We start from the raw sequence: 12,465 nt of genomic DNA, 5'->3' as shown, positions 1-12,465 counted from the left end.
TTTCCTAAGGAGCAGTTGGGGCCCGCTTCCCTACCTCCTGTGTTGGCACTGGGGTCTTGGGGCGGATGTTTCTTCGCCGCCTGCGGCGTTTGCCCCGACGTCTGTGTTTCCGTTGGATGTTGGGCGGGAAAGCTGGCATCTTCGATTCCGCGGATTCACACTGCCAGGCCCCAAGGTTCTCAGGTAGCCACCGGCCAAGCAAAACTGAGCCTGGGCAAGGCCGACCTCGCGGTGACATCCGGCTCGCTGTGACGTCACACCTTTGTGAGGTAATAGCTCCCCCGCTTGGGAAACCGGCAGCCCCTTGATGACCCTAACGCCTGGACCCTGGTGCCCCACCTACCCTTGGGGCATTCCAAGTTCCACTACCTCTATCCTTTCTTCCCACCCCACCCCTCATTTTTGGCGCTCCCTACAAATCTCCCAAACCACCATAGAAGTGATCCACTGTCCCGCCAGCTCAGCGGACTGTTCTCAGTTCCCCGCCTCGAACACTCACTAGCCGTGACTCTGGGCAAATGACTTGACTCCGTGTTTACCTCTGTAAAATTAGCAACCCCCTCCAGTATCTTTGCCAAGAAGACCCTAAATGGAGAACTGGACGTGACTGAAAAACTACTCCACACATTTCTGTATTTTTTCATTTATGTCCGAGTCTTCATCTATTCTCTGCATGCTTAAATGCGTGTGCCACGCTTTCTCTCCCTGTCAGAGAATATGGAGATTAATGTAGGAGTCAAAAGAATAGGACTATTTGTATATAGAAATTTGTAGAGAAAAAGGAGTACTCACATATAGGACTAGAAGCATGGGAATACTCATTTATGGCAATATAGCCCAAGATGTGCCCAATATGGGCATATATGGAGATGTAGGAATAATTAGACCTAATAATGAGAGATAGGAAATGCATACATGAATAGATTCTCTCTAGATAATTGCTCACATATAGGAACAGAGAGAATCAAGAAGTACATATATAGAAGGGATATATAAGTACTGCTATATGAAGAGAGAAAGATAAACATATATATTATATAGATGAAGAGAGAATATCTGGACTATATGACTATATATATGACTATAGAGGATATGTAAGTCTTCACACATATCACCATTGAGAGAGAATACATGAATATTTATCCATAGGAAACTATGTCCCCAATCTTTAGCCGCTTTTTTCATGAGATTTGACCAATGAGTTTAGAATCAAAACTTGTCTTTTCCATAGCTAACAGATCACTCTCCTTACAAAGTCAGTCAAATGCTGGGGGAAATTCTTGGGAGCACCCTTTCCTTACCTTCCCATTACAAATGATTTCTAGCACTTAAAATTCTCTATGGTTGCATTGTGATGGCATTAGAATAGTGTGTTGTGCATGTGTGTATGTGTATATGTGTTTGTGTGTATGTGTGTGTTGTGTATATATGTGTATGTTTTTATGTGTGTATGTGCTGTGCATATGTGTGTATGTGTGTTTATGTGTGTTGTGCATATGTATGTGTCTCTGTGTTGTGCATGTTGTGTGTATGTGTGTATGTATGCGTTCTGCAGATGTGCACTGTGTTTGTGTGTATGCCTGTACATGTGTGCATTGTGTGTGCGTATGTGTGCACATGTGTGTATGTATGTTGTGTACGTGTGTATTGTGTGTGTGCATGTTTACGTGTGTATGTGTGCAAATGTGTGTGCATTGTTGTGCATGTGTGTATGTGTATGTGTTTGTGTGTATGTGTGTGTTGTGTATATGTGTGTATATTTTTATGTGTTGTGCATATGTGTGTATGTATGTGTTTATGTGTGTTGTACATATGTATGTGCCTCTGTGTTGTGCATGTTGTGTGTATGTGTTTATGTGTGTATGTATGTGTTGTGCATGTGTGCATTGTATTTGTGTGTATGCCTGTACATGTGTGTATTGTGTATATGTGTGCGTATGTGTGGGCATGTGTGTATTGTGTTGTGTGTATTGTGTGTATGTGTGCATGTTGTGCATGTGTGTATGTGTATATGTGTTTGTGTGTGTTGTGTATAGGTGTGTATATTTTTATGGTGTGTATGTGTTGTGCATATGTGTGTATGTATGTGTGTTTATATGTGTTGTGCATATGTATGTGTCTCTGTGTTGTGCATGTTATGTATATGTGTTTATGTGTGTATGTATGTATTGTGCATGTATGCATTGTATTTGTGTGTATGTCTGTACATGTATGTATTGTGTATCTGTGCGTATGTGTGTATGTTTACATGTGTGTGTTTACATGTGTGTGCATTGTTGTACATGTGTGTATGTGTATATGTATTTGTGTGTATGTGTGTGTTGTGTATAGGTGAGTATATTTTTATGTGTGTGTATGTGTTGTGCATATGTATGTGCCTCTGTGTTGTGCATGCTGTGTGTATGTGTTTATGTGTGTATGTATGTGTTGTGCAGATGTGCATTATATTTGTGTGTATGCCTGTGCATTGTGTATTGTGTGTTCTGTGTATGTGTTGTGCATATGTATGTGCCTCTGTGTTGTGCATGCTGTGTGTATGTGTTTATGTGTGTATGTATGTGTTGTGCAGATGTGCATTATATTTGTGTGTATGCCTGTGCATTGTGTATTGTGTGTTCTGTGCATGTGTGCGTATGTATGTGCGTGCATGTGTGTTGTGTGCATGTGTGCATGTTTACATGTGTGTATGTGTGCATTGTTGTGCATGTGTGGATGTGTATATGTGTTTGCGTGTGTTGTGTGTATATTTTTATGTGTGTGTTGTGCATATATGTGTATATATGTGTGTTTATGTGTGTTGTGTATATGTATGTGTCTCTGTGTTGTGCATGTTGTGTGTATGTGTTTTTGTGTGTATGTTTGTGTTGTGCATATGTGCATTGTATTTGTGCGTATGCCTGTGCGTGTGTGTATGTGTGTGTTGTGTATATATGTGTATGTGTGTTCTGTGCATGTGTGCATATGTGTACATGTGTATGTGCGTGTACGTGTATGTGTGTGTTGTGTGTCTGTGTGTATTGTGTGTATTTGTATGTATGTGTGTTGTGCATATGTGTATGCATGTGTTTGTGTGTTGTGCATGTGTGTGCATGTGTGTATGTGTATATGTGTTGTGCAGATGTGTTCATGTGTGTTGTACATGTGTGTGCATGTGTTTATGTGTGTTGTGCATATGTGTATGTCTGTGTATCTGTGTGTTTATGTGTGGTGTGTGTGTGTGTTGTGCACACACTTTTCTTCAATGCACATTCCCCTTCAAAACCTGAGTAACAGATTGTAACGAGTGAGGTTGGACAAATTTTCCTTGTAAAGCACTTTTCTTTTTGTTCTGCCTTCTTTTCTGGAACCAGTCAGTGACTCGTTTGCAGCCAGTGAGTCTGGCTGAAGGAATCACAGCCCTCCCGGTCACAGTGCTGTCCCCTATTTGTGGCATCATTTCATTTGATTTGGTTTCTGCCCTCATCTTCCTCTTCAGACTGTTTGCAGCAAGGGGTTGCTCTTAGTCATGCCTTTGGGGCTGATCTCCACACACTGGGGAAGAACTCTTCTCCTACATGACAGAACCCGATAAATCTAAATCTAGGAAAGGAAAGGGTGCACGAGCTTTGCTTAGCAGGGGTCCTCAAACTACGGCCGAGGGCCAGATGCGGCAGCCGAGGACGATTGTCCCCCTCCCCCAGGGCTAGGAAGTTTCTTTATTTAAAGGCCCACAAAACCAAGTTTTTGTTTTGACTCTAGTCCGGCCCTCCAACAGTCTGAGGGACAGTGAACTGGCCCCTATTGAAAAAGTTTGAGGACCCCTGGCTTAAGGTGTCATTCAGGCTCCTTTCTTCCCCCTGACTACTGCACCCTTCTCAGCTCAAGTTGGGTCCCCTCCTCTGCCTACAATCTATGCCTTTGCTATGTGGTCAGTTTCCACCCTCTTTGGCAAACCCAGCAAGCCGTTCCCCATCTCCCTGTCACCAAGGCCTCTCTCCCTTACCCAACTCTTCCTCTGCTCTGTCTCGTTCACCATGTTAAGTCACTCCTTTCCCCCCACTAGACCGTATGTTGTCTGAGGGAAGGAAACGGGGATCTTGCCTAGACTTTCACCGCCAAGTTTCAGAAATACATTCCAATAGGAGTGTGAGTGGAGCCAGTGAAGATCATTCCCCCCCCCCCCATTATTTCCTAAATGGAAGAAACCCATTCAGAGAAGACATGGGATTTGCTCTGACTTTTCCTGCTAACTCTAATCTGCCCAAATCTCAGTTTAAGCACTAATCTGCTTCTGGTAAGCCTTCTGAGAGGCCTTTAGTCCATGAAGCTTGGCTGTCAGAGTTAGAAGATGGCAAGAGAGACCTGGGTTCCAGGCCCGGGTCTGCCCCTTCCTGGCGGTGTGACCTTGGCCACATCCCTGTCCCCCTATTGATCTTAGTTACCCTTTCTCAAAAATGAAGATGTTGGACCAGATGAGCTCTGACATCTCTTGCAGACCTCCATCCTATAAAACTCTCTAAGTCCACTCAGACTCCACTCCCACATGTCTGCCTCACCCAGCCACTCACTCCAGTTGAATAAATCAGGGTGGTCTAATGCTTTCCCTTGGGACAGCTACCAGCCAGAGTTTGGGCTGGGGATCTGGATCTAAAGCTTGGAATAAAACCCTTGGATCTTTCTGGACCTGTTCCCCGCCCACTCTGGGCAGAGTATACCCCACATCCCCACCTGAGGGGCTGCACTTCAGAACACAAGAGGTGAAAAGCAAAGGTCAGATCAGGACCACTGGGGAACATTTCCCTCCATCGGAAGCAGCCTCGAGGTCCTGAGGCAGGTTTTTTGTGACCCCTAACATCTCCCGAGCCTTGGGTGGGAGCTGGACCGGTCTCCTGGAATCTCTTCCCTCCCTCACCTTCTCCTTCCTCCCCCAAACTTCCTGGGAAAACCCCTGGGGTGCTTCGGGAACAGGAGCTGAGCAGAGTTAATGGTCAATGACATCCATGACAAAGCTCCCCCAACTTAGCGACCTCCAACCCTTTGCCATGTCCTGTGCTTGGGCTCTGGCGCTCCCCTCTACATTAGCTCATCGGTTGGTTCCGTATCCCTCCCCCCCGTGCCCCCACTTCCCTGTGCACTATGTATTTATATGTATGAGTACTCATAGATTCTCTATATATTCACATATGCAATTACGTATATTCTTTATTCATATTCACACGAGTTATTGTATATTCTCTATGTTCATGTGCATATATTCTCATTCATCTATTTTTCTTAGTTTCTAGAGGAGGATTTATATATTCTGTTTATATTCACACGAGCCCTCATATATTTCCTCTATATAGTCATACGTGTGACTCCTCATATATTTTCCCTGCACATTTGTATGTATTTATCTCTGAATATTTTATGAGTTCTCACTTATTTTTTGAACGGTAATATGAGTATTCCTAGATTCTCTATCGATATAGATGAGAAGTCATATGCTTTCCCTGTATTCTCATGCATATTTCCTCAGATTCTCTCAATCCTTATATCTGAGTGCTCACGTGTTCTCTGTACATACATTCAAAACTAGGGGAACTCCGCATTCTCTCACAAGGTGAGGCGCAGTGGAGGATTAAAGAATATTCCGGTAGCTAAGGTAAGACCTCCCAAAGGTCTTGAAGGACGGAACGGAAAGGAAGATGACGAAAAGAAGAAAGACAGAAAGAAGGGCCAAAGTTTGAATTCCGAACCCTCTACAGGGTCCATTGTCCCTGGGAACCTTTTTTTGAGAGAGGAGGCTCTAAGTGTTTGTATTTGATTTTTCAATTCAACAACAATTCCCCATAGGGCATTTACTGCTAGATTTTCTCTCCAAGCTAACCTAAGGTAGGAGCTGAAATCCTCTTCCTACTTTCTATTGCAATCCCTCCTTCTTAAAAGGGAGTCCTGGTTTGGGAGCCCACAGTCCCATGGACCATCAGCAAACATTCTTCTATAAGCGACCTCCAGCACTTTGTAGAAATAAAGTCATCTTGCCCAAGAAATGAACAAGTCCTGTGAGGCTGAGGTAAGGGCTGAGGAACTGTGATTCTCTGTAGATCTACAACTGGGAATGTAGACATAACTCCCCTGGGCTGGTTAATTTGTGAGAAGTAAAGCTTTGGGACCCAGGGATGCTCTCAGCAGGATCTACCCATCGTCACTCCCCAGAAATCTTATTTTTTAAACTTTACTTTACTTTACTTTATTTTGCTGCCTTGTGGTATTGCTTGTACTAGAATATCACGATGCTTTAAGAAACATGAAGAATTATAAGCATTTGGGTTTTCTTATAGTAACTAATATAAAGTAAAATAAGCAAAATCAGAAATGGAATATGCATCCTGAGCGTAACTCTGTCAAGGGAATAGAGAAATTCTAAATGTTGCACAATTTTAATGAACAAGTTTAACCCTGGAAAATAGGTACAAAAAATGAGAGGTGAAGTACTATAAATGGAAGAGCATTCTATTTATTGTCATATATATATATATATATATGTGTGTGTGTATGTGTATATATATATACATATATATACACATACACACACATACACACACACACACACACACACACACACACACACATATATATATATATATCAGCTTCTTAAACTGTGGCTCTCATCTCCATATGGAGGCATGTAACTAAATATGGGGCTTGTGAAATGATGATTTATTGTCAATAAACATTTGATTTGTATAACTGTTTCTATAGATTTCTATTCCTGGGGTCACACAAAAATTTCTTGGGTGAAATGCTGTCACAAGCGGAAAAAGTTTAAGAAGCCCTGATATATTCTCTTATGGTTTTCTTTTTTCTCCATCTTTCTACCAAGGAATGGATACTAAGTAAGAGGGAGGATCTTTTCTTTATAAATATCATGAAAAATAAGTTGATGAAAGGCATCAATAAAAATAACATTAAAAAAATGAATATTGAAATTATGTTTTGCCCTAGTCTTAGCAATGGTTTGTTTAAAACCATTGTTCTTTTGACTTCTGTTCGGGATCTAATTTTAGTGGGGCAATCAGAAATGAGCAGTAATTTGCTCTCTTACTAAGACTGCCTGCTTTCATTGGTTTTTTTTGGCTGTACTCTTGAAGGTTCTGGTATGGGATGTACCCCAAACATAGCATGTTGGACTCTCCCCTCCATTTTGTGATTCAGTAAATGAAGGATATAACACATTCAGAGTGTTTATGAGTGGCAAGAGGCCCGTTTGAGGTACTTGCTCTAATAATAAAGACTCCTTTTCCTTCCTGTGTTGATGAGGACTACCCAAATCCAAGGTTATTCCCTTGAGTTGGCGTGGTTCATGTGGGAATCTTGTCACGTCTTCTTGGTTCAACTTTTTATGCAGAATTATAACCTACTTCAGCTGTAAAGTCCAAGTTCACAGCACTGAAAACTTCTTAGAATGACATAGAATAGGGAGAAAGGTAAAGTCTTGAACTTGGCTTTCAAAAATGACTTGGACAAGTATAGGGTGAGGGAGCTATGGCTCAATGCCAGTATGGAACAGTCCTACTACTATATTCTTCGTGGTCCAGGCCACATCCAGAATTATCTCAATCTGGATACTCTTAAGAAGGGGAAGGAAACATGGTCCTGATTAGGAATTATCTATGATGCCTGTCTGGAAACTTGACCTGTCAATCTATTTGTCTATCTATCTATCCATCCATCCATCTAGCCATCTATATGTCTCTCTGTCTATATCCATCTGCCCATCTCTCTTTCTTTCCTATCTGCCTAGCTCTATCTACCTCTATCTATATCCATCTGTTTATCTATATATCTATCTGTCTATCCATCTGTCTATATCTATCTCTATCATCTATCATTTTAAGTTCATGATATTTTATTGATCCCTCTGATTTTCCCATCACATTTATTTCTAAATATATTTCTCTCACTTCTCCTACCAAAGATTCTCACTTCTCCTGACAAAGATTTTTCAAAAGAAGAAAAAAACCAATGCAGTTAAGTTCAATTCACACAGCAAATGCTAATGGACCGATCTGATGTACTTATTCACTGATATTGTATATTAAAGTTGTGTTGAGCTTATCCTCCTACCAAAGTATAACTGCTGTGAGGTCAGGGACTTTCTTTTCTAAATGTTGCATTTCTCCCAGGGCCTAGGATAATTCTGCTGCAAATGGCAGGTCCTTAATCAATGTTTCTTGAAGCCCATTCATTCCGGAAAACAGTTTGGTATTAAGTCTAAAAACTGACTTAAAATGGGAATGTCCTTATACCTAGAGATTACATTTGCTGTCCCCCAAATCATAGGTTTTTAAACCTTGACAAGTTTAAAGTTTGAGGGTATATATAAGAATATATAAGAATCTGGGAAAAAATGGATCCCTGTTTATTTCTGAAATGAATGAAGTGATTTTTCAAAGAGAGAGGAAAAGCATGTATTAGGTTGCAGCTTGGGTCCTGGCACCTAGTAGGTGTTTAATGAATGTTGAGTGCTCTACCAATATGGTTCCATCTACTGCATACAATGACACTGTGCGGTGCTATTATAACTCCCATTTTTCAGTTAAGGAAACTGAGGCAGACAGAAATTAAGTGACTTGCCTAGGATCTCACAGAGCTGGTAAATGTCTGTGACTGGAGATGAACTCTGGGCTTTCTGACTTCGGACTCATTGCTCTGTCCACTGTGCTACCTGATTGCCTCATGGTGCCTGAATATAAATGAATATTACAGGGTTATAATAAATGATTTATAATAGAAAGATTTTAGAGAAACTTGGGAAAACTTACAAAAATGAATACAGAGTAAAACCAGTAAAATTTTATGTAGCCTGACTAAGAACCTAAATGGAAAGGAGAAATGTTATATGAAATGGTTGTATTAGAAGTACGTATGTGTGTGTGTGTGTGTGTGTGAGTGTGTGTGTGTGTGTGTGTGTGTGTGTGTGTGTCTTAGAGAGAGAGAGAATATGTATGTGTCCTTTCCTCAATGTACATCCTCTTTTCAATCATTAATAACAAGATGGAATAGAGCAGGTTGAAGGCTTTTTTTATCTGACATCTTTCTCTCTTGTACTTTCCTTTGATTGGCATTAATTTCAGTATTAAGACCCCTCAGAACCTCCAGCTTTATGGGGAACTTGCCACCTGATTCTGGTAAGCACCTTCCCCGGCATCTCCATCCCATGAAGCTTGGTTGTCAGAGAAGGGAGAGGTCAAGATGGAAGCTTTAATGTTGCAGGCAACAGAGACCAGGGTTCCAGGCCTAGGTCTGCCCCTTCCTGGCTGCGTGATCTTGGCCATGTCCCTGCCCTGCTTTTGAACTCAATTTCCCTTTTTCTCAAATATGGAGTTTGGACCAGATAAGTTCTGAGGTCTGACTCTCCATCCTAGCCAGACCTACAAACCCAGTCAGACCGCTCTCACATCCAGAAGCCATTCCTAACGTTAGCAACATCTCTCTCAACTCCCTAGCTGAAAACATCCTGCTAAGTCTAATGTTTTCCCTTTGTGACACCACAAGCAATAAGTTGTGCCCTTATTCTCATCCTAAATATTGGAGTAAAATCCTTTGTTTTTGCTGGACCTGCCTCCTGAACCAGAAACGCCCCTATCATCTCCAGCTTACAATGATGGAACGCCAAGGTCCCCTAGGGACCGGTTTGGAAACCATTGCCCTGCAGGGAGTCTTGTGATCTGGGACTTGTTTCCTTGTCTCCCATCCTGGGCCTCAGGGGCAATTGATTTGGTCCTTTGACATCTCTTGCCTTTCATACATTCCTTCCTAGATCTGGATGCTCAGGGAGCCACCAGGTAAATGGAGGTGAGTCTGGGCAAAGTAGACCCCCCCCCACTGAGCATCAATGGACACTGGTATCAGTGCTTGCCTTGGTGAGGCAGGAGTCCAGGGACCTCCAGCTCCACCCCTCTCTCTACCTATCTCCGTAAGCCATCCCACTCAATCTTCTCCCCAAAGTCAGCATCCTTCTCAGGCTCATTTCTCCCTCCCTTCTGACATATGACTCAAACTGCCATGGGGGTTCCCTGGCTCTTGTTACTTTGGGAGCAGAACGCAGGGACCGATGCCCAGTAGTGCTTTGCTGTCTGTTCAGACTCAAAACTCCACCAGCCCATGAGCCCATGAGGGCTCAAATATTTCCCCTGCACATTTATATGGGATAGTATTCCATTTTCCCTGACCTTCTTCTTTATGAGTACTGAATGATTCTTTTTACAATCCTAGAAATATATGATTTTATATATATGTACATATATCTACATATGGCTATATAATTATATAATGGACAAAAACTCATATATATATATATATATATTTTTTTTCCATCTTCATCTAAGAGTACATATATATATATATATATATATATATATATATTATATATATATATGGCTACAGAGTCTCTCTCATACAAACTATAAAGTCATATTTGTGCAAATCTCATACATATAAAACCAGAATATATCTATGTCTCTCTCTGTATACATATATAATGTACTGAGGTTTTTTCTCTTCATTCCTATATACATTGTTATGGGCCAGAACTCTGAACTTGAAACAAGGATTCTTACAAGGTGCTAATTCAGTGGAATTGATGAGACAATGGTTATCTCGTTTAGCTTGGTGCTTAACAGTTCTCTAAGTTCGGTAGGATTGATTTAATCTTACAACAAATAATGGTTTCCTAGTGATAGAATGACATACTCAGTGTAGAGCATATAAGCCAAGCTCTCGGAGCCAAGGAGAGAGATTCATTTCCACCTTCAGTCAGGCTCCTGGTGGCTCTCCTGGGGGACTAAGAGAGCTCGGATTCAGAGCAAGAGAAGACAAGTGGACTGGAGGCTGAAGCCCTTGGACTCAGATTCACTCGTCCCATCTCACACCCTGTGGTGGCAGGCCTGGCCTCCTGCATTTTCTCCACAGACACCAAGTCTCTGGAAGGCCTCTAAGAAAGCTAACCGGACCCCGGGAAAGGAGACAAGCATTTGAAAGAGATAATAAAGGATTTGGACTTTACCCCTGGCTACTAACCCCTGGCTAATCAACTGAAAGGAACGCTGTCTAGAGACCTCCAAGAAAACCGAAACAAAGAACATTACATTTTGGCGCCCAATGTGGATGGTCATTTATTCTTTCTATTAATTCATTTAAATGATTTATATATTCTATGTTGTCATAAAGATGAAAATGAAACTTTGATCACAGAGAACCTCTCCTCTGGTAAGAGCAGCACCCTTGGAATTGCTTGATCCATTGGTCTGTTCTTCTTATTACATCTGGTTTCCCAGAAACATCTGGGCAAGAAGCACATTGGGAGCCGGGGGGAGGGGGAGAATGTGTTAGATTAACAGTTCATCCAAAAAACATTAGGGATTCAAATTGATGTGGTTTGAGTGGTCTCAATTCCTGGTGGTCTAGAAGTTAGTGGCAATAAGTAAGTTATTAAGAATCCCCTTTAAATAGACCCCAGATTTAGGAGTGAAAGAATTCACTCATTCCTGAATATTAGTTGCAAAATAAAAGTTTATTGTTGGATAGAAATCAGTTTCTAGTGGGGAACTGAGTTTGGGCACTGAGAATGCTTCCTCAGTGGGCAGAATGGTCCTGGCAAATTGCTTAGTCCATCTGCAAAGACCTTGGTTGAGGGAGGCTGTTATATTGGGTATTTTGGTGGGGGCTGGGACAGCCCAAGTTCCCCAGCTTAGATTCTTCTCAGTTTTCAGCCCAGATCTCCTATTGGAATTCACAACACTTCGAAGGGGTGCTTTTTGACCAGGATTTCTAATTGAATCAAAGGTTCTGGTATCCCCGAAAGATAACTTATCTGGGGGGGATATGCCTTCCCCAGGAGGGGCTGAGACTCCGAAAGGGATCACAAAGCAAAAGAAAATACAGTTTCTTAAAGGGACCCCAACTCAGAAAAGGAAACAGTTCCCTCCTGCTTCAAAATGAAATTTCAGTAAAAGTCAACAGGGCAATATCACCCCTTCTCTCTCTCTCTCTCTCTCTCTCTCTCTCTCCTCTCTCTCTCTCTCTCTCTCTCTCTCACACACACACACACACACACACACACACACACACACACACACACATCAGTGAAACCTCAAACCAAAGAGTTTGGGCTGCCTTAATAGACTTATTGTCTAAGACCTTTTGGTGATTCTGCCACTGTATTCACTCTGTTGAGGCTTCACCTGTAAGGACATGGTCCATTCTGGGTGCTCTCTTATCAAGACACAGAAACAATAGGCAGTCTAGAGCAGGATAGCCAGGAGGCTAGAGTTCATGCCATTGGAGGGGCTTTGAAGGACTTGGAGATTGTGATGCTGGTGACACAGACCCAGATGGGTCCTTCCATTAGTCTGCAAGTGCTTGAAAAGCTGTCATGTGGAAGAGGGATGAGTGCTGGACCACAGCCTGCCTCTAAACTACCATTCAAGGCTTTTTTCTATC

At 42.0% G+C, this 12,465-nt stretch overlaps 1 long non-coding RNA gene across 1 annotated transcript in view; it reads right to left on the bottom strand.

The window, feature by feature from the left end:
- Positions 1–243, bottom strand: part of LOC127542907 (uncharacterized) — a 941-nt gene extending 698 nt beyond the window's left edge. The window contains exon 1 of the long non-coding RNA XR_007948915.1: positions 35–243. This is a non-coding gene — a long non-coding RNA (uncharacterized LOC127542907). The remainder of the gene's footprint in view (positions 1–34) is intronic.
- Positions 244–12,465: the final 12,222 nt, after the last annotated feature.

This window comes from Antechinus flavipes, chromosome X (genome assembly GCF_016432865.1).
Source record: "Antechinus flavipes isolate AdamAnt ecotype Samford, QLD, Australia chromosome X, AdamAnt_v2, whole genome shotgun sequence".
In the NCBI taxonomy this organism is placed as follows: domain Eukaryota; kingdom Metazoa; phylum Chordata; class Mammalia; order Dasyuromorphia; family Dasyuridae; genus Antechinus; species Antechinus flavipes.
Note: the sequence above shows the minus strand (reverse complement) of the source record. Positions and strands in the feature narration are given on the sequence as shown.